The sequence below is a fragment of the Camarhynchus parvulus genome, chromosome 5, assembly GCF_901933205.1.
Source record: "Camarhynchus parvulus chromosome 5, STF_HiC, whole genome shotgun sequence".
Lineage (NCBI taxonomy): Eukaryota > Metazoa > Chordata > Aves > Passeriformes > Thraupidae > Camarhynchus > Camarhynchus parvulus.
In genome coordinates, this window is record NC_044575.1 from 61,800,287 (window position 1) to 61,822,611 (window position 22,325).

At 59.0% G+C, this 22,325-nt stretch overlaps 1 protein-coding gene across 4 annotated transcripts in view; it reads right to left on the reverse strand.

The window, feature by feature from the left end:
• Positions 1 to 21,838, reverse strand: part of LRFN5 (leucine rich repeat and fibronectin type III domain containing 5) — a 46,754-nt gene extending 24,916 nt beyond the window's left edge. For 3 of the 4 annotated variants that reach the window (XM_030949529.1, XM_030949530.1, XM_030949526.1), the window contains exon 1: positions 21,674 to 21,838. The gene's annotated coding sequence lies outside the window, so the exon portion shown is untranslated. Of the gene's footprint in view, positions 1 to 21,317; positions 21,353 to 21,673 lie in introns of those variants that run through there. The other variant, XM_030949528.1, reaches the window with a different exon arrangement.
• Positions 21,839 to 22,325: the final 487 nt, after the last annotated feature.

Consider the following 22,325-nt stretch of genomic DNA (forward strand, 5'->3'; position numbering starts at 1 on the left):
GCTGCCCTGCCCAGCACCAGCATGGCAAGGCGGCAGCAGGAGCCCTGCTCTGAGCATCAGGGGCAGCACTGGCACAGCATCAGCACACAGGGTCAGCACACAGCTCCAGAGACAGCACACAGCTCCAGAGCACAGGATCAGCACACAGCTCTGTCACTCAGAACTGTCACACAGCTCCAGCACTCAGCTCTGGCACTCAGCTCTGGCACACAGCTCTGGCACACAGCTCTGGCACACAGCACACAGCACAGCACACACAGCTCTGGCACACAGTACACAGCTACAGCACACAGCAAACAGCACAGCACACACCGCTCTGGCACACAGCACACAGCTACAGCACACAGCACACAACACACAGCTCCAGCACTCAGCTCTGGCACACAGCACACAGCACAGCACACACAGCTCTGGCACACAGCTCTGGCACACAGCACACAGCTACAGCACACAGACACAGCACAGCACACACAGCTCTGGCACACAGCTCTGGCACACAGCACACAGCTACAGCACACAGCACACAGCACACAGCTCCAGCACACAGCTCTGTCACTCAGAACTGTCACACAGCTCCAGCACTCAGCTCTGGCACTCAGCTCTGGCACACAGCTCTGGCACACAGCATCTCCTCACCCCCAGCGCTCCCACCACGAGGATATGGCGCCCACACGGTGCCCCACTTGGCCAAGCACAGACCCACCTCAGCTCATGGTGCCCCCAGCACAGCTGCTCCCTGCATGCCCCCAAACAGCACCATTCTCAAAGGAAAATCAAGCCCAGGTGGATCCAAGTGGCACCAGAGCCAGATCCCCCCTCAGCCCCACAGCTGCTCCCACAGAGGCCCCTGCCTGGGCTGCCAGGCCAGGGACTGTCATCTGGAGTTTGGGCATGTTTCACACTTATTTATTGCCCTTTTAATACATTTTGGCATAATTGTCTCTTATCTTAATTAATATCAGGAGAATTACACAGTTTTCCTCTCACAAGAGGAGGCAGAGCAGCATTGTGCAGGGAAATGCTTGTAGAAACAAAACAAGGAACCTCAAACTCTTACCTCAAGTAAATCAGCATGACTTTACTGCAGCTAATTGAGTTTTCTTCAAATTATGCCCAGAAATCAAAGCAGAGAGGGAGAGACACTTTGCCCTCCACACAATGTCCTCTTTAAAAATACATCACTGCTCCTCATCTGTGGTAATTCTCTTGTGGGGAGTTCTGAGTAAGTTAGAGACAGGACCTCTGAGTTGGTTTAGATGATGTGGTTTATTTTTGGTTTATTTTCTTATCTTCTACACAGGCAGGAAGGGTGAGTTCAGCTCACATCTTCACTGATGGCTCAGAAGGTCACAAGACCCTCAGTTACAAGACCTTTTAAGCAGTTATTGACCAATAAAACACTGCCAACAAGGATATTTATGGTTTTGACCCAATCCTCAAATATTATGTCTTATGCACCCATGCTACAGTGTGAGCTTTCTTAGCCACTCATGTTATGGCACACAAACCCACAGTGCTGCATTCTAAACTCCTTGTTTGCCTCTGGAACTACTTTTATTTTTATATCTTAAACTCTAAAACCCTAAACTTTCCTTTCCTTAGCTCAACGTGTCTCTGCTTTAAACTATAAATCCACATTCTCACTTCCAGCACTGTCACTGTCACATTTTCTGAAAAATCCTCTTTGCCCAGGATTTTCTCCTGGGAAGCTGAGAAGCCTCAGAGAAAAAGGAAAACAATAATTATCTCATTTGCTTCTCGTGTGTTTTGCTGCTCTGGAATGTGGTTGGAGATTGTTTATCCAACAGGTGATTGTTTCATTGTTTTGACTCATTGACCAATCACAGTCAGGCTGTGCCGGGACTCTGGAAGGAGTCTGGAGATTTTCGTTAGTATCTTTTTAGCCCTCTGTCTGTATCCTTTCTCTATTCTTTAGTATAGCATAATGTAATATAATATAATATAATATAATATAATATAATATAATATAATATAATATAAGCCTTTTAAGAACATGGAGTCAGATCCATCATTTCCTTCCTTTGATGGGGGTCCTCAGAAAATACCACATAGCGCCTCAGTTTGGGAGCCTTTCCCAAGGTCTCAGACCAAATCCTGGGTTTCATTCTCAGCTTTGGCTCACAGGCCCGGAGCTCTGGGAGCTCCCTGCATTTCAGATTCCCACACTCCTCTCCCAGCTCCGCGGCACAGGAACGTGTCTGTGTGACCTGTCCCTGTCCCAGCCCGGCCCCTGACCCCAGCTGGGCTGGCAGGAAGGGACAGAACAGGAGGAACAGGGGACAGAGGGCACACAGAGAACCCAAACACCATCCCAGGCACTCCTGCTGCTCAACACTCCTTGGGTTTGCACAAAGAGGTGAGAGAAAGTGAGACACAAACACAGAGATGATGGCAGGGAACACCAGTGGGGGTTTTTTAACATTTGTTTCACTCTGAACAGATCAAGAATCCATCTTCCTCCTCAGAATTATTTCTGGAGAGCCCAGCTCCCCAGGCTGAGGGGCTCAGCGCCACCAGCAGTGCCTGCAGCGACAAAGGGAACCAGGCAGGCTCGGGGTGCCTGGCTCAGCCCCTCACAGCCCAGGGACCCACAGAGCCCCACCCGGGCAGGCCACGCCAAAACCTGCCCCAAACACAGGGAGAAGTCATCAGGTGGGAACCCCTGTGGGAAGGGCACTTTGCATTCCAAAACAGGCCATTTTAGCAGAGAAGCTTGCCTCGACAATGTCCTGGTTATTTGCTGACACAGGAGCAGCTGCCCCTTGGTCACAGCTCAGGAAACACCCAGATGTTTGAGCTGAAAAACGGATGCAGTGGCCCCAGGGAGGAGGACAGGTGACAGCAGAGGGGACAGGGGCAGGTCCTGTACAGTGTGAGGGGACAGCAGACCCCAATGCCAGACAAGTGCCACAGGCACCTGCCAACATTTCAACAGTTGTGCTGCTGTTGATTGGCTTTTTAAAGCTTTTCACCATTTTTTAAATTCAAGTTTTCTTATATTAAAGAAAGCAACAGAAAAGCAAAGGCATCGTGCCCTTCCTGCTGTACTGGAGATTCTTGAGATACACAAATTCCTTTGCATGCATTTAATTTCTGCTGCAAAGATCCGATGCCAACTGAATCTCTTTTAATAAGAAAACCTTTCACTGGAAAAAAAAATCTCACTTTAAGGAATCCTTAAAGTAAGGATAACATAACTTTTTTTTTTTAATTCTCAGCTTTGCTATCTAAGCTCTCCCTTGCCTATCTCTTTTGCTGTCTGGTCCTCCTGTTCACTGTTGTAATTAAGAATGAGGTGGGGGAGCTGGAGAAAACTCAATTACTTCAGTGTCCCAGCAAGGGGACAGAGCAGAGCAGAATGATGCCCTGGGCAGCACTTCCAATCCTGCTCACAGCACTGGCTCGTTTCCAAGCCCTTCCATCAGTCAGCAGCTCCAGCACTGCTGGTTCTGTGGGCACAGCGACCCTACGCAGCTCCCATGAACAGGACTGTGGATCTTCTGGAAGAGCACAGAATCCCAGAATGGTGTGAGTTGGGAGGGACCTTGGAGATCATCCTGTTCCACCCCCTGACAGGGGCAGAGACACCCTCCCCTAGATCAGGCTGCTGGGGGTAAGAGTAAATTTGCCAAGTAAAACATCCTGGCATGAGGCTGCCCCTCTCAGAGTGACCAGAGGAAGCATCACCATCGGGTCCATGATTGCCAGAACCCCACCAAGACCCCCCAGGAGCTGCTGGGAGGAACACAGTCCCCAAGAGGCTGTGTCAGAGCCAGCACAGAGCTGCCAGGAGCAGTGCCCAGGAGACACAGACCCTCAGGACAGAGGTCCTAAGGCATGGGATCCTGCTCTGGGCTGGCGAGAGGCAGGAAGCAACACCTTCAGCTCCAGGGGACTGGGGCAGTGCCAGGCACAAGAGCAGCTCCTCTGCTGCTCTGGCACCGAGGGAGGACATGGAGACACTGGGTTTCCATGCAGCAGCTCTGTCCACAGCCTGTCCACAGCATAGGACAGCTCACACCACTGGGAAGGGACAGGGCAATGCGCCTCTGCCTCACCCATGGTAATTAGGGGATGTGCCACCAGTTAAACTCACACAGGAGGAAGGAAACAGACCAATCCCCAGATCTCCCAGAGCAGGGTCTCCCAGAGAAGATCTCCTGCAGCAGGAGCTCCTCACTCCCAGGCAGCCTGTCCTCCACACAACCTGAGTGAGACACAGCTGTCCTCATGTAAGCCCTCCCCAGTGTAAGAGCCACTTCTGCAAGCTCCTTACCGCACCTGGGCACTCCACACATGCACCGCCAGGGCACAGCTGGAGTTATACTGAGACAGACATTTTGCAGAGCCAAGTGATCCTGTTTGGAAGGCTGGTGTCCCCATAACCAAGGGTGACAGACAGCAGCCCAGCCCACAGCCAGAGCAGAGGCTCCAGCCACCAGCTCTGTGCCCTGTGATAACCCTGGGGACACCCTGACAGAGTGTGACAAACCCTCTGTGTGACACGGGCACTGACACCAGCAATGAGGTCCCGATGCCTCTCCCTGGTTTTAAAAATTCGAGAGGCACATACAGCTAAGGGATAAGGGGTTTTTACCTCAGTATTTGAATAAGGACCCTTCCTGGTGCACCACTGCACCATGGTGGAATGCACCGCAATGCACACACACCATGGGTCACATATGCCATTTACAGACCTCACAAATTAGCATACCTGCCAAGGATGCCCCAGTAGGAGGCCTGGATGAATGGCCTGATATCCTCCATCTGTGGAATTCCCCCACTGGATGGGCCAGATCTCCAATTCACAGGACGTGTTCTAAAGGGGACCTTGGTTTCCCAAGATAGCACAAGGTTTATTAGGAGGCCTTTAGGATGCTTGGTCTCCTGGCCTAACAGCATACCAGGACTATGCTAAGTTATCAGACTCAAGGACTTACACGCACCCATGCTAAGAATACTGAGGGTACATAAAAGTCACAGAAAAGGTATAGAAAGCAAAAGGCAAACAATCATTCTGGCATCAGTCCAACAAACAGAGCTTCCTGCAGGACTGATTCCATGCCCAGCATGGGCAGGACAGGGACACAGGAGCACATTGTCCCCAGCACTGTGCCCACCCAGCACTACAGCCCTGCTTCTCCTGCCCACAGCCCCAGCAGCACTGCTCTGCAGGCAGCCCAGCACCACTGCACGGTGCTGCAGGCAGCCCAGCATCACCGCAAGGTGCTGCAGGCAGCCTAGCACCACTGCACGGTGCTGCAGGCAGCCCAGCACCACTGCACAGTCCTGCAGGCAGCCCAGCACCACTGCATGGTGCTGCAGGCAGCCCAGCACCACTGCACAGGTGCTGCAGCCCAGCACCACTGCACAGTGCTGCAGGCAGCCCAGCACCACTGCACGGTGCTGCAGGCAGCCCAGCATCACTGCACAGGTGCTGCAGCCCAGCACCACTGCACAGGTGCTGCAGGCAGCCCAGCACCACTGCAAGGTGCTGCAGCCCAGCACCACTGCACAGGTGCTGCAGGCAGCCCAGCACCACTGCATGGTGCTGCAGGCAGCCCAGCATCACTGCATGGGTGCTGCAGCCCAGGAATGCCTCCTCCTCCTCCTCCCCATTTGCTGGGAGCCTGCACCATCCATCAGCACGGGCGCAGCCCATGCTGAACCTGCCCCTGAGCCCTGCCCCAGGAGCACAGGTCACCACAAACCATGCAGAGGAAGCCAACACCTGCACGGGTCTGCATCAGCTCCAAGGCACCAGAGACCTGGGCAGGTTGTGTTTCCATCACTGTGTTCATGTGCAGGGAGTGGCCATCCCTCCGGTGCCTCCTTCCCCTTCTCTGAGCAGTAATCTGTCCCTCCCATGTCTCCAACCCCATGAACTCCATCCTGCTCTGGCCTCTGGAGCAGGGAGCACGGCAGGGACTGCTGCTCCTGCCTGCCCAGAGGTGCCAAACCTGCAATTGAACCCATCAGAAAACAGGGTCTGTGCATCGACACAAACTGATGCTCTGAAGGACCAAAACTGCCCCCCACAGCCACACGACTCAGCAGTGCCAGAGCACAAAGCCCTGAGGCTGGAATGGCATCGCCTGGGAGCAGAGCAGGGCACAGGGGAGCAGCCTGGCACTGCATGGCACCAGGACAGGAACAGGCAACACGTCAGGAGAGAGGATCACTGTCAGCGTGAGTGTGGCAGGAGAGCTGCCAGCCTGGCACTGGGCACAGGGAGCTGCCAGTCTGGCACTGGGCACACAGAGCTGCCAGCCTGGCACAGGGCACGGAGATCTGCCAGCCTGGCACTGGGCACACAGAGCTGCCAGCCTGGCACTGGGCAAGGAGATCTGCCAGCCTGGCACTGGGCATGGAGAGCTGCCAGCCTGGCACTGGGCACGGGGATCTGCCAGCCTGGCACTGGGCACACAGAGCTGCCAGCCTGGTACTGGGCATGGAGATCTGCCAGCCTGGCACTGGGCACAGAGAGCTGCCAGCCTGGCACAGGGCACGGGGATCTGCCAGCCTGGCACTGGGCACAGAGAGCTGCCAGCCTGGCACTGGGCACGCGGATCTGCCAGCCTGGCACTGGGCACAGAGAGCTGCCAGCCTGGCACTGGGCACAGAGAGCTGCCAGCCTGGCACTGGGCAGCGCCAGCCTGCACTGGGCACCACCTCTGGGTCCGCTGGCCTGGGCACACAGAGCTGCAGCCTGACGCGGCACTGGCACACAGACTGCCGCCTGGCAGGCGCTGCCAGCCTGGCACTGGCAGCTCTGCCAGCCTGGCACTGGGCACAGAGCTGCCAGCCTGGCACTGGGCACACAGAGCTGCCAGCCTGGTACTGGCATGTTGCCAGCTGGACTGCACAAGAGCTGCCAGCTGACCTGACTGGCCAGCTACCGGCTCCTGGCAGGTGCCAGTGCACTGGCATGTTGTGGCACTGGGCACAGAGCTGCCAGCCTGGCACTGGGCACAGAGAGCTGCCAGCCTGGCACTGGGCAGCGCTGCCAGCCGGCACTGACACAGACTGCCGCTACAGGCACGGGATCTGCCACTGGCACTGGCACACAAGCTGCCAGCCTGGCACCGACGAGCCTCACTTCAGCTGGAAAGCACTGCCACCTGGCACTGGGCATGGAGATCTGCCAGCCTGGCACTGGGCACAGAGATCTGCCAGCCTGGCACTGGGCACAGGGAGCTGCCAGCCTGGCACTGGGCATGGAGATCCTGAGCTGCCACTGCTGTCCCCCAAGAACAGCAATTCACATCTTGTCATTTCGGAAGGATCGGAAGGAGCTGCTGGAGCTGCAGTGACAAGCAGCACCTGAGAGGTCTCGCAGTGTCCCAGACAGGCAGTGGCACCCCCAGGAGCAGCACTGTGCTTCAGGCAGCCTGTGCCACCTCAGTGCCACTGCCCACGAGCGCAGCAACGCTCTGCTCAGGGCTGGGGCTTCCACTGCCCTGCAGGGGAGAGGGGGCCAGGAGAGCTCCCCCTCTGCACAGCCTCAGCCTCTCTGCCCTGCTGCCAAGCTCACCCTCCTGGCCCCTCTACCTGGCCCTTTCTGTCAGGGAAGGAGTTCTCTGCCAGGCTGTGCCCTCTGCCCAGCTCAGAGCGCACTAGCTGCCAGCCCCCAGCAGCCCAGGGTTTCCACCTGACAAACAGGAATTGCCAGACAAGCAAAACCCTGTGAAGTGCAGCTGAGCACATAAATGCTACAAAATAAGAGCAATTTATTCCACAGTTTACAAGTCAGTCTGTGGTCCTCAGAGATAATTCTGCTGTCAGGTGCTTATGTTCCTCAGCAGTCCCAGGCTACACAAGCTGCTTTTGTGCCTCTATTAGCTCACACATGTGTAGATCCTCCTTTTCCACATTATATTTGCATTCAATACTTAAAGTTTTGCTCGGTATGTGCTGCAAACTAAGTGCAATTCTGTCATAAGATTGCATGGAAAACCAGAGCAGGTTTCTGACCAGCATTTATTATTCAGGACACTGAAACATACTGATCTTTCTGGAAAGGTCTGGCAGTCTGGAAACACCTTTTGCACCCAGTTGTTCCCAGCCACACACTGGTCCATGCTGTCCGAGTTCCACCATCTCTTACCAAGGAGCAAACCACCTCTTACTGAGATGTGAACTGTAATTTATTCTCCAAATCTGCAGAATCAGTCCTGTTCTACTCCAGAATCACTCCTGCACTGCTGTACAGGGTATGTTACACTTGTGTTTCTGCCCATCTCTCCTGGCAGACGGGTGCCCAGCCAGTGCCAAGGCACCATGCGTCACCCGCCAGCCCTGACCTCCCTTTTCCAGAGCGAAAAACACCTGCGGCCCTCTGCCTGCCCTGGGCTGTCCCAGGGCCCAGAGCACAGGGATCTCCTGGGGACAGGACTCTCTGCACAGAGGACCTCAGCAAAGGTCCAGAGCACAGGGATCTCCGGGGGACAGGACTCTCTGCACTGAGGACCTCAGCAAAGGCCCAGAGCACAGGGATCTCCCTGGTGACAGGATCTCACAAGGCCCAGAGCACAGGGATCTCCCGGGGACAGGACTCTCTGCACTGAGGACCTCAGCAAAGGCCCAGAGCACAGGGATCTCCCGGGGACAGGACTCTCTGCACTGAGGACCTCAGCAAAGGCCCAGAGCACAGGGATCTCCCGGGGACAGGACTCTCTGCACTGAGGACCTCACCAAAGGCCCAGAGCACAGGGATCTCCGGGGACAGGACTCTCTGCACTGAGGACCTCAGCAAAGGCCCAGAGCACAGGGATCTCCCAGGGACAGATCTCTGAGAGGCAGCAAGGCCCAGAGCACAGGGATCTCCCGGGGACAGGACTCTTGCACTGAGGACCTCACCAAAGGCCCAGAGCACAGGGATCTCCCGGGGACAGGACTCTCTGCACTGAGGACCTCAGCAAAGGCCCAGAGCACAGGGATCTCCCGGGGACAGGACTCTCTGCACTGAGGACCTCACCAAAGGCCCAGAGCACAGGGATCTCCCGGGGACAGGACTCTCTGCACTGAGGACCTCAGCAAAGGCCCAGAGCACAGGGATCTCCCGGGGACAGGACTCTCTGCACTGAGGACCTCAGCAAAGGCCCAGAGCACAGGGATCTCCCTGGTGACAGGATCTCACAGGGCCCAGAGCACAGGGATCTCCGGGGGACAGGACTCTCTGCACTGAGGACCTCAGCAAAGGTCCAGAGCACAGGGATCTCCGGGGGACAGGACTCTCTGCACTGAGGACCTCACAGGGCCCAGAGCACAGGGATCTCCCGGGGACAGGACTCTCTGCACAAGGGACAGAGGGATCTCCCGGGGACAGGACCCTCAGCGCTGAGCACCTCACCAGAGGAGCAGACGCTTGACCCCTGCACCCCGAGGTAGTCGTGCAGCCCAGGCTGCTGCAGGAACAGGGAGCAGCACATGGCAGAGCCTGAGCTGGGGCCAGGGAGGGCACTGCAGCTACCCACAGCCACCCAGAGGGGGGCACGGGGGCACAGGCTGTGCCCTGGACACGGTTTGGTGACACAGGGCTTTCTGAGCCATGACAAACAGTAAACACTCGGCCCAGCCTGAATCCATCTCACAATAATAGACCATTTCATTTTTACGGAAGAACTTCCTCCCTGTGAGAGTGGGCAGGCCCTGGCACAGGTGCCCAGAGCAGCTGTGGCTGCCCCTGGATCCCTGGCAGTGCCCCAGGCCAGGCTGGAGTGGCCTTGGAGCAGCCTGAGACAGTGGAAGGTGTCCCTGCCATGGCAGGGGGTGGAATGAGCCCTAAGGTCCCTTCCAACCCAAACAATTCTGGGATTCTGTGCGTCTGTAAAGGAAACAGGTCAGCAAAAGCCATAAAAAACTCCCATGGCTCCTGTTGGGCACAGGGAGCTACAGGAGGGGCAGCTGCTCCCCTCAGCTCCTGCTGCTCCCATCTGGGGGAGCAGAGCTTGAGGCCAGCCTGCCTGGCATCCACATCTGACATCAGCAGGTCAGTCTGTCACTAATTGAATTATACCTGCATTACTTAATAAACAAAGAATACTCTCCACATTACAAGGATGTAATCCTTTAATTGGTTTATGAGCACAGAGTCCCATGGGAAGTGTCACAAATCCATCAGGATGCCCTGAGCACTGCGTTTCTGAGCTGGAGAGATAACGAGTGTCATATGCCAGCAGTCGGCTCTGGGCTGAGCTGGGAAGGGAGCTGAGCCAGCACGCTGCTCTCTCCACACCCAGCAGTCCCAGCACTGCTCCCGAGGCTGTGGAGCTGCCACCACCACCACCAGCAGTACCAGCAGCTGGCAGTCAGACCCTGTCCTTCCAGCCCCCAGCCCTGCTGCCCACCCCAGTGTGCAGGGCAGGGGTGACCCCCACCAGTGCCCCTTCCAGGCACAGCATCGTGGGCAGGGGAGCACTACAGCCCCCCCAGTGCCTCCAGCCCCCTGTGCACACTCAGTTCACCAGGCCTTGCCCACACAGTGCCACCTGAGTGCCCTGACACACACGGAGGGGATGCAGCTCCTCCTCGTCCATCCTCTCACCCTAGAAATCCCCTTCTGCTGCCTCACACAACTTGCTGCTGCAGATGTAAACCAAAACCATAGCTGTGAAGGTTAGCACACTTCAAAAGCCTTGGCAGAGGGAAACCACGCCCTGCAGGAGGCAGGTATCTGCTCCACGATGCCCCATGCACACCCAGTCCAGCTCAGGACCAAGCCTCTGCTGTACAAAATCCACTCCAGCACCGGAACCACCAGTGGAGCACTGCTGCTCCAGCTGGGACTGCTGGCCATGCTGAGGGCAAGGACGGAACAGGGCACAGACACAGGCTGGCCACACAGGAGGGCACAGAGACACAGCACTGCTGGCCATGCTGAGAGCAAGGACGGAACAGGGCACAGACACATGCAGGCCACACAGCACTGCTGGCCACACCAGCAGCATGGAGGGCACAGAGCACAGGGCATGGAGTGCAGCTGGGACCTGCATGCTCTACACTGTCCCTACAGGGACACCCAGATTGCCAGACATGTGTGCTGCTCCCCAGATGCTTGGGTTAGATTTTCTGTGCCTGGCATCACAGGAACACCATGTGGTGCCCCTGGAGTAGGAGTGATTCCTCTGACCCGTGTGTGGTAGCTGTAATACTGCTGTCCTTCACTCTCCTCCTTTAGCCTTCACGTCTCCTCACATCCCCAGTACAAACCAGGGATGCATTATTGACCATTGGGGAACCATTTGGATACCTTATTAACACCTAAACCCAAATTCCAGATGGCAAGGAGCAAGTCCAGCCTCTCCCAAGAATTCCAAGTCTCGCATCCTTCTGGCCACACAATTTCACTCCTCGTTACTGCTCCTTATTTACTGTTATAACTTTCCAGATGGAATTTAAGTGCAGTCACAGGCTCTGTACATTGATTGGCTTCTTTAATGCTCCTTAGAAGAAATGAAGCTCACTCAGTGAGCCCTTTGTGCCTGCTGGTGACACCACGGGAGGCCCTGGCAGAGCTGGTGGAGCGTGGCGGGGCTGAAGAGAGCTGCTGGGGCACCCAGTGCCAGAATCACAGGGCACTCACCTGGGCAGCTCAGCTGGCACCCACCTGGGCACACAGCACAATGCTCATTTAAACACCGCTGTCCTCATCTGTTCCCTTGGAAGTTACAGAGTCCTCATCTGGCAGTAACAGCAGCTGCCACCACCCACCCTGACCTACTGTGCCTTCTTCCACGGCATTTATCATGTTTCCCTTCTAGGGCAGGCAAGGACAGGGGATTGCTTCAATCCACAGAAGCTGCATGTTTGCAGAATGCTTCTTAAATAACACATGCTAGGTGTGTCCAACTCAGGGCAATAATGAACACAACAGGAATGCCAGCCCTTGGGGCAGCCTCTCATTTCAGCCACATCAGGACACCAGACCCCGATGGAGGGATCCTCGCTGCTGCCAAAGCGGGAATGCAGAGAGGGGGGTGCTTGTGGGACACCTGCAGGATCCAGCTGCAGATGACCAGGGCGCTCTGTGCAAGGAACATGGAGTACTAGAAGGGGGCTGCACCCCCAGTCACTAAATGCAATCCTTGCTGTGTACTTGGGGACAAGGACACATCTGGTTTTAGTGGCCCAACACACCAGGGCAGCAAGTGGCAATTAGCCCACAAAGGTGTCCCCATGCAGGTGCTCTGCTGGCTGAGCCTCTGAGGCCACGTGTCACCAGGGTGGCTGATTGTCTCCATGTTCATCCCCATCCCTGGTCCTCAGCACAGCATATGGGGCCTGAACATTACCAGACCCACACTATGAGGACAGGTGGTCACCTGGAGGCACTTGCAGTACATCTCCAACCCAGCACAGCCATGCCAAGGACCCCTGCACAGGGCCTGCTGGGACACCCTGCAGCTGGGCAGCATTGGAGCCTAATCTGGAGCCTGTGCTGTTATCCTGGTTCTTTACACCAGAGCTGAAAGAAGCTCAGCTGTCTTTGTCAGCTTGCCCGGGCTCTGTTGTGGCATTCAGGGCTACGGTGCTCTCCTGCCCAGGGTACTGTTGGTGTGCAGAGCCCTCCCTGCCCGCCTGTGACACAGCACACTGTCCCCAAAGGCAGCCAAAGCTGAGGCTCAGACACAGGAAAGCAGCAGTCACTTCTTGGGAACTGCAGTTTGGAGCCTGGTCCCCAAGAGCAGCGTCACTGCAGCTGGGCACCGGCAGAGATGAGACACGAGGCTGACGTGTCAGGAGGAGCCACGAGCACAGCAAACCTGCCCACAGCACAGTGACACCAAAGCTGCCCACGGCACAGTGACACCCAGGCTGCCCACAGCACAGTGACACCAAAGCTGCCCACGGCACAGTGACACCCAGGCTGCCCACAGCACAGTGACACCAAAGCTGCCCACAGCACAGTGACACCAAAGCTGCCTATGGCACAGTGACACCCAGCCTGCCCACAGCACAGTGACACCCAAGCTGCCCACAGCACAGTGACACCAAAGCTGCCCACAGCACAGTGACACCCAGGCTGCCCACGGCACAGTGACACCAAAGCTGCCTATGGCACAGTGACACCCAGGCTGCCCACAGCACAGTGACACCAAAGCTGCCTATGGCACAGTGACACCCAGGCTGCCCACAGCACAGTGACACCAAAGCTGCCCACGGCACAGTGACACCCAGGCTGCCCACGGCACAGTGACACCAAAGCTGCCCACGGCACAGTGACACCCAGGCTGCCCACAGCACAGTGACACCAAAGCTGCCCACAGCACAGTGACACCCAGGCTGCCCACGGCACAGTGACACCAAAGCTGCCCACAGCACAGTGACACCCAGCCTGCCCACAGCACAGTGACACCAAAGCTGCCCACGGCACAGTGACACCCAGGCTGCCCACAGCACAGTGACACCAAAGCTGCCCACGGCACAGTGACACCAAAGCTGCCCACAGCACAGTGACACCAAAGCTGCCCACGGCACAGTGACACCCAGGCTGCCCACGGCACAGTGACACCAAAGCTGCCTATGGCACAGGGACACCCAGGCTGCCCACAGCACAGTGACACCAAAGCTGCTCACAGCACAGTGACACCCAGGCTGCCCACGGCACAGTGACACCAAAGCTGCCTATGGCACAGTGACACCAAAGCTGCCCACAGCACAGTGACACCAAAGCTGCCTATGGCACAGTGACACCCAGGCTGCCCACAGCACAGTGACACCAAAGCTGCCCACAGCACAGTGACACCCAGGCTGCTCACAGCACAGTGACACCAAAGCTGCCTATGGCACAGGGACACCCAGGCTGCCCACAGCACAGTGACACCAAAGCTGCCCACAGCACAGTGACACCAAAGCTGCTCACAGCACAGTGACACCCAGGCTGCCCACGGCACAGTGACACCAAAGCTGCCTATGGCACAGTGACACCAAAGCTGCCCACAGCACAGTGACACCAAAGCTGCCTATGGCACAGTGACACCCAGGCTGCCCACAGCACAGTGACACCAAAGCTGCTCACAGCACAGTGACACCCAGGCTGCCCACAGCACAGTGACACCCAGGCTGCCCACAGCACAGTGACACCCAGGCTGCCCACGGCACAGTGACACCCAGCCTGCCCACAGCACAGTGACACCCAGGCTGCCCACGGCACAGTGACACCCAGGCTGCCCACAGCACAGTGACACCCAGGCTGCCCACGGCACAGTGACACCCAGCCTGCCCACAGCACAGTGACACCCAAGCTGCCCACGGCACAGTGACACCCAGGCTGCCCAGCCTGCCCGCAGCGCACGGCTCTGGCAGCAGCAGCAGTGGCTCACGCAGCACAGCCGGCAGCACAGGCTCCTGTGAAACACCACGTACCGGCAGCGGCAGCACTGACTCACGGCTGACAGGGCGACAAATCCCGCTCGCCTTACTCAGACCCGCTCCCACGGGCCCTATCAGGGAGCCTTACATCAGGGCTTGCACAGTGCGTTGGAGAAAACGGCAACGACGCAGCTGCCGGAGCGCCAGCGGTGCTGCCGGCAGCACCTGCCTGCTGTGCCAGTGATTCCTGCCTGTGCCCGTGGCACCTGCCTGTGCCCGTGGCACCTGCCTGCTGGGCCAGTGATACCTGCCTGTGCCAGTGATACCTGCCTGGGCCAGTGATACCTGCCTGTGCCAGTGATTCCTGCCTGTGCCAGTGATACCTGCCTGTGCCAGTAATACCTGCCTGGGCCAGTGATTCCTGCCTGTGCCCGTGGCACCTGCCTGTGCCAGTGATACCTGCCTGTGCCAGTAATACCTGCCTGGGCCAGTGATTCCTGCCTGTGCCAGTGATTCCTGCCTGTGCCAGTAATACCTGCCTGGGCCAGTGATTCCTGCCTGTGCCAGTGATTCCTGCCTGTGCCAGTGATACCTGCCTGTGCCAGTAATACCTGCCTGGGCCAGTGATACCTGCCTGTGCCAGTAATACCTGCCTGGGCCAGTGATTCCTGCCTGTGCCCGTGGCACCTGCCTGTGCCAGTGATACCTGCCTGTGCCAGTGATTCCTGCCTGTGCCCGTGGCACCTGCCTGTGCCAGTTATTCCTGCCTGTGCCAGTGGCACCTGCCTGTGCCAGTGATACCTGCCTGTGCCAGTAATACCTGCCTGGGCCAGTGATTCCTGCCTGTGCCCGTGGCACCTGCCTGGGCCAGTGATACCTGCCTGTGCCCGTGGCACCTGCCTGGGCCAGTGATACCTGCCTGTGCCAGTGATTCCTGCCTGTGCCAGTGATTCCTGCCTGTGCCCGTGGCACCTGCCTGGGCCAGTGATTCCTGCCTGTGCCCGTGGCACCTGCCTGTGCCAGTGATACCTGCCTGTGCCAGTAATACCTGCCTGTGCCCGTGGCACCTGCCTGTGCCCGTGGCACCTGCCTGCTGGGCCAGTGATACCTGCCTGTGCCAGTGATTCCTGCCTGTGCCCGTGGCACCTGCCTGTGCCAGTGATACCTGCCTGTGCCCGTGGCACCTGCCTGTGCCAGTGATTCCTGCCTGTGCCAGTGGCACCTGCCTGCTGGGCCAGTGATACCTGCCTGTGCCAGTGATACCTGCCTGTGCCAGTGATACCTGCCTGTGCCAGTGATTCCTGCCTGTGCCCGTGGCACCTGCCTGTGCCAGTGATTCCTGCCTGTGCCCGTGGCACCTGCCTGCTGTGCCAGGGATACCTGCCTGTGCCAGTGATACCTGCCTGTGCCCGTGGCACCTGCCTGCTGTGCCAGTGATACCTGCCTGTGCCAGTGATACCTGCCTGTGCCAGTGATTCCTGCCTGCTATGCCAGTGATTCCTGCCTGTGCCCACAGCACCTGCCTGCTGTGCCAGTGATTCCTGCCTGCTGTAGGCACCTGCCTGCTGTGCCAGGGATACCTGCCTGTGCCCATGGCACCTGCCTGCCTGTGCCAGTGGCAGTGGCACCTGCCTTCCTGTCCTGATGCCTCCCTGTGCCAGCAGCACCTGCCTCTCGGTGCTGGGCATTTCACATCCCAGGCAAACTCTTAAGTCTGGCTTAAGCACGGAGAACTAGCACCTCACCCATGTGCAGCAGAACATCTCTGCATGACTCCCCAGAGGTGCTAAGGCAATCCCATCCCAATCCCAGGACCAGCAGCACCACAGGACTAAGAACACATCCTGGGGATTCCTCTCAGTGTGGCTTTCTCCCCCGTGCATTTTCCTCTTTGTTTGTGCTTTCCTTGTACACTGCTGTCCCACAGCTGGTGAGTCCTGCTGCAGGACTCACAGAGCTGTCACAGCTCACTGTGGTGGGCTCCTGCTTCTCCATCCCCCATGGCCAACTACAGAGACCAGGAACCATAAATAATTGGAAATAAATAAGCAGGGAATATCAGCTCTCTGGCAATGAAACAATGCTGAGGCAACAAAAACTGAAGAGTTTTATCTGTCTGCAATCCAAAAGAATTCCAACACGATCTTGACAGAAAAGCCTAAATAAAAACTTCAAGGGAAAAAAGATATTCCACTTTAAAGCAAAGCTACCTAATCATATGTTTTCATGGAAATGTTTTGCCATGAGGCAGTTCCTGGGGAGAAGCTTCATCTACAAGAGCAAACTCAAAACCACAGCACTGGACACGAGCTCTGCAGCATTGGGAACCGGCTCAAATACTCTGAGGCCACATGCTACACATTTGGAGGCACCCATCAAGGCTGCCATCACTGCCTCAGTTAGCCATTTGACAAACCACCTTCCACATCATCCAGCCTGCTCAAAACAAACAGGACTTGGACAGCCATTTATCCCATGGAACACAGAAGCTGCTGCCCAGCTCAGGGCATGATGTGCCCAGCCTGTGCCTCAGTGCCCAGGTGGGATGGGCACATGGGCAGGGAGCCCTCAGACACCTCAGGCAGCATTCATGGTGTGCCCAGCCTGTGCCTCAGTGCCCATGTGGGATGGGCACATGGGCAGGGAGCCCTCAGACACCTCAGGCAGTGTTCATGGTGTGCCCAGCCGGCCTCAGTGCCCATGTGGGATGGGCACAGGGCAGAGCCCTCAGACACCTCAGGCAGCATTCATGGTGTGCCCAGCCTGTGCCTCAGTGCCCATGTGGGATGGGCACATGGGCAGGGAGCCCTCAGACACCTCAGGCAGTGTTCATGGTGTGCCCAGCCTGTGCCTCAGTGCCCATGTGGGATGGGCACATGGGCAGGGAGCCCTCAGACACCTCAGGCAGTGTTCATGGTGTGCCCAGCCTGTGCCTCAGTGGCCAGGTGGGATGGGGCACATGGGCAGGGAGCCCTCAGACACCTCAGGCAGTGTTCATGGTGTGCCCAGCCTGCACCTCAGTGCCCATGTGGGATAGGGCACATGGGCAGGGAGCCCTCAGACACCTCAGTCATCCTCACACCAACCTGTGCCCACAGGGCAGGACACGGCTCCTGCCACCACACCATGTCACCACACTACAGACCTCTGGCTCATGGAGCCCAGAGCCCCAGCCAAGGGACCTGGGGTGGCCCAGGGACCAGCACCTGTCTTTGGCTCCAGGGGCTCAGGGCCAGGGCCCTCTCCAAGAGCCTGTCTTCTCCTCTCCTCACCTCACCTGCTCCCCTGTGAACACCAACCCCCTTCCCTTCCTCTGCAGCCTCCTAGCTCTCAGAAAACCGACAGCAAGAGCTGCCACAGAAAACAAAACAATGGCCATCACTATTCCATGTCGGGCTGCCAGCATCAGCCAGCCATGTCTGTCCCCACCACCCACCCAGCAAGCCCATGGCTACTGGGGACAAGCCAAGGTCTGCACCCTCCTCGGGAGCCCCACTGAGACCCACAGCAGCTCCAGAGAACTGCACCCAGGACACAGAGCCAGCCGTGCAGCAGGGCTCTGAGGGAACACCCTGCACAGCCTGGATCTGGGCACTGCAGAGGAATTCCATAACCCACCTTACTTCAGGATTCGTCATTCTGTTTTCAGAACGACATCTCAAACTCCAGAGTACCAGAAGGTATATCTGACTAATTTGAAGCAAATGTTTCTATTTTGCTGCAAAGTGCATGATTATTTCATACAAACTTTCTAGAAAGAATGGTTCACTCTTCAGCAACAAAAGCTTATACTTTGGGCAAGGTACCCTAAACCTTTGGATAAGGTTTGGATTTGGTTTCCCAGGCTTGAGCATGTCTCCAGAGCTGCTCCTCTTTGACCACATTTCTCCCTGCTACCCAGCCACACAGACAACAAGCCTTTGTTTCCAAAGCATTTTAGGTAACTACCTCAAGAATAGTTTTTATTTAAAACAAACACACACACATAAGCCTCTCCTAGCACAAACTTCATCAGATAGCGTCAGCAAGCATGGTTTAATAGCATGATATTGAAAAGTAATTTTACTACTAGCTAGAAAAGTCTGAAGACTGCAGAGGATATATTTAGATGTGTATAAATAGACAACACTCAGTGATGTCTGGTCCAAAGAGTACAAATCTTCCCTAATGCATGGAATATGCCTGGCCCAAAACGCTTGAGCAGCACTTACACAGCCTTTTCAGTCTGGCTCAGGTTCTGAGCCCGCTAATAGCGAGGCCATTAGAGCGGCGCTCGGGCCCAGCTGCTTGTGCAGGGAATATGCAAAGATTGCTCCATAAAACCCAGCCTCACCACATCTGAAAGCACAGGCAGGATCGATCAGCAGTGCAAAGCCATTAGCCCTCCAGCCTCTGAACTACCCCACGTGCCCCAGCGGAGGGACAGGCCCTCCAGGCACCTGGGGATGCTCCACCCACCCAAGGCAGGCACCCAGTGTGCCAAGGCCATCATTCCTGATGCACCTGCCTTCACAGCCCCTCCAATCTTTCTCAAAAAATTGAGGAAGATCTGTTTTTTCCTTGCCATGCTGCTCAGCCACATCTCTTCTTGGGTTCCCCACATTCCCAGCCAGCCCAGATCCTGGGCTGGGCAGCCACCTCTCAGCCTCCTCCCCCTGGCCCCACTCACACCTTCAGTGGCCAACACGAGCCTCTCCACACAACAGACCTGCATGAAAAATTCAAACCAAGCCCTTGGGGCACCATCCTGAACAGAGCTGCACTCAAGTGCAGCTTCTCTTGGCTGTAAGGATGACATGAGCACTCAGCCCACCAGCTCTCACTGGGACAGGACAATCTGGAGGCCACTTCCACATCTGCATGTCTTGGGTGGAATGTGTCAATCTCAAGTCCCCTCCTGCACCTGGAAGTGTCTGCTGAACAGGAGAACTAATTCAGCTTTAACTTGCACTGGGCACCTGAAATATCCAGGATTTGCTTCCACTGACTGCCCTGCCATGATAAAACCAAGAACTGCTCTTTCTGAAAGCAGAAAGATGAGATAATATGCCAGGAGATGTATCTTAGAGAGGCTGGTAACTGGAGGCCAAACTGGCAAGCTCTGGTGTGCATTATGATCCAGCCTTACGCATTTAAACACATTTATTATGCATTTAAACAAATGCATAATCCCTTGAGTACAGTATATATTTAGCAGCGTGGATTGGGAAGGTGTTGAGCACTGAGAACACTCAGTCTCTGCTATGGCTGCTTGTGCAAAACCAAACCAGACTCCCAGACCAGCAGTGGAATTGCCAGGCCTGGCACACCTCTACCTGCCAGGACTGACTGGAATACCACAGAGCCCATGGGCCAGCTCCGAGGGGTGGCTGTACACAGGACCAGGGTGCCCACCTGGAGCAGTCCCTGTGGCAGCACACACAGCCCCGAGCACCCAGCTCCAGGCAGCTGGGATGCAGTCCTGCACAGCAGGGCAGACCAGAGCCAGCACACGCAGTCCATCTGGGCAGCACTGCCCCATGCTCCTGGACACAGCTGCTGCCAGGCCAGCCCAGACCCTCCATCTGCAGAGGCACCGCTGGAACCAAACAGGCTTCAATTCCAGCATGGATCCACCTCGCCTCGCCAGTGGGCTGGCTGGCTGTGCCGGCCTGAGCAGCCCTGCACACGCAGGCTCGCCCGAGGATGCTCAGAGGGAACGAGCTGACACCACGTGTCACACAGGAACATGCGAAATGGAAGCGTGGGTGGGGAGGATCACCAGTACGACAGCGCGATGGCCAAGGGCAGGGACACCCAGCCTGTCCGGTTCCACGGCACCCAGCCAAAGGCCACACGGGGCTGGGCTTGGCTGGGGGCACCTGCTGTCCCACCCCTGGTCTCCAGGACTGCTGAGGCCGAGTTCATGACCACAGCTGGAACCAACACATGCCTCTGTTCCACACACACAACATAATGAGTGCCCCGGAGACGCAACAGACTGGAAGGGAGGAAGGGAAGAGCTGCTGTCCCAGGATGCAGAGGAGCCGCAGAGCCAATGTTCCCCGGTCCGTGCTGGGAAGGAGCAGCTCGGGAAGAGGCTTCCCCGGTGCACCTGGCCCAGACATGCCGGTTCCCGCACGGCAGCCAGGCTCCCGGAGCCGCGAGGGCTGATGCTCCGACACCAACATGGCTGCGAGGCTCCGCCGGCTTCTCCGCCGCTGCTCTGCCATCTCCCCAACGGGAACCTTCCGGCGGGGAAGGGCCATTCTGTCCTACATTCCTTCTCCCGCACACGGCGGCGTTCGCCACGGAGGGGGCGGAGGGCAAGGAGGAGAGGGGGGCGCAGCCGCATCCCAGGACGCAGGGGACCGCGGCGGCCCTGGGGACAGAGCCGCGGGGAGAGCGGGGTGCGCGTGGCGGCCAGGGGCGGTGGGACGGGGCGGGAGGACTGGGGCGGGGGAGCCGCGGGATTCCGGCGCCCTCCGGCAGAGCCCCGCACCCCCCGAGCCACCCGCGAGAGCGCCCCGGGATGGCTCCGCGAACAGCGGCTCCTCCGCCCGCTCGGGCAGCGCCGCAGCGCCAGCGGTGCCGGTAACCGGGCGGCGGCAGCGGCAGCGCGGCGCGGAGGGGGCGGCGGCACGCGGCGCGGGCGGCCCCGCAGCATCGCAGCCTGGCAGCATCTCCGGCCCCGCAGCATCCCCAGCCCAGCCCCTGCCCAGCCCGGCGCGGGCGGCCGCCGGCGCCGTCCCGCGGGCAGCGGCGGCAGCGCGGCCAGGCCCGGCCCGGCCCGGCCCGTCCGTGGGGCACCCGCCCCGCCGCTCCGCGCTTCCCGCGGCCGCCGCCCTCCCGGGAAGGGCGTCGTCCCGGCGCCCTGGGGTCGTCCTGACCGGGACGTTCGGGACCGGCCGGGCCGCCCCTCACCACCCAACCCCCCCCCCCATCCCCTGGGCCGGTACCGCGGTGCAATGCAGATGTGCCGGGCGCGACTCCCCTCGCGTTACCTGGTGCCTCCGGGGACGGGCGGCGGCCGGAGCGCGTCCCCTGCGGGTGCGGCCGCGGCCGGGCCCCGGCGGGCTGCGGGCGCTGGCGGCAGGCGGGCTGCCCGCCGCTCCGCCCCGAGCCGGCGCTCACCCCCGCATCCTACCGCGGCTCCGCGGCGGAGCTGCCCGCGGCCGGGACGGGCACGCCGGCCCGGGGACGGCCCCACGCGGCGGCTGGGGCGGGCGGCGGCACATGCACACACGCGCGGCGGGGGCGGGAGGCGCGGGACAACCCGCCCGCATCAGCCCGCCCGCATCGTCCCGCACCGGGCAGCCCGCCCCGTTCTGCTCCCGCCGGCGCTGACCTTGTCGCGTACCTGCGCCAGGTTAATCCTCGCCAAGCGCTGCCGCTCCGCACCCCGCTGCGGGATCCTGCGCGCCGGGCGCTGCGCTGGACGGACGGACGGATGGACAGACGGACGTAGCCGAGGCGCGGGCAGCCCCGCCGCCGGGCCGGCGCCTCCCGGGTGCGGGTGCCGCTAGCGCGGGGCGGCCGGCGGCAGGGCCATGCGGCTCCGCGCCGCTCCGCGCCGGGCGCGCTCAGGCGGAGCAGCCGCGGCGGCGGGCGCTGCGGCGGGGCAGAGCGGGGAGCGCGGCGCCCGCGGCTCGGCCCTCCGCGGCGGCGGCAGCTGCGCCCATCCTCCGCGCCGCCGGCCTCCGCCCGGCCCCGGCCCCGGCCCCGGCCGCGGGCAGCCGCGCCGCTCGCTGCCGCATGGAGCAGCCGCCGCCTCCCCCGCGCCGCGCCGCGCCGGGGCGGGCTGGAGCAGCCGGGCCCTCCCCGCCCCGCCGCACGCACGGCTGAGCCGCAGCCGCCCGCCCGCCCGCCCGACCGCCGCCGCGCAGACGTGCGGCCGGGCCGCCCCCGCCGCGCCGGGCTCGGGGCTGCGCGCCGCCGGGCGGGACCAGGCGCGGGCACCGGCGCGGAGACGGACACGCCTCCGCCTGCCCCGCCACGCCGGGGCCGGGCTG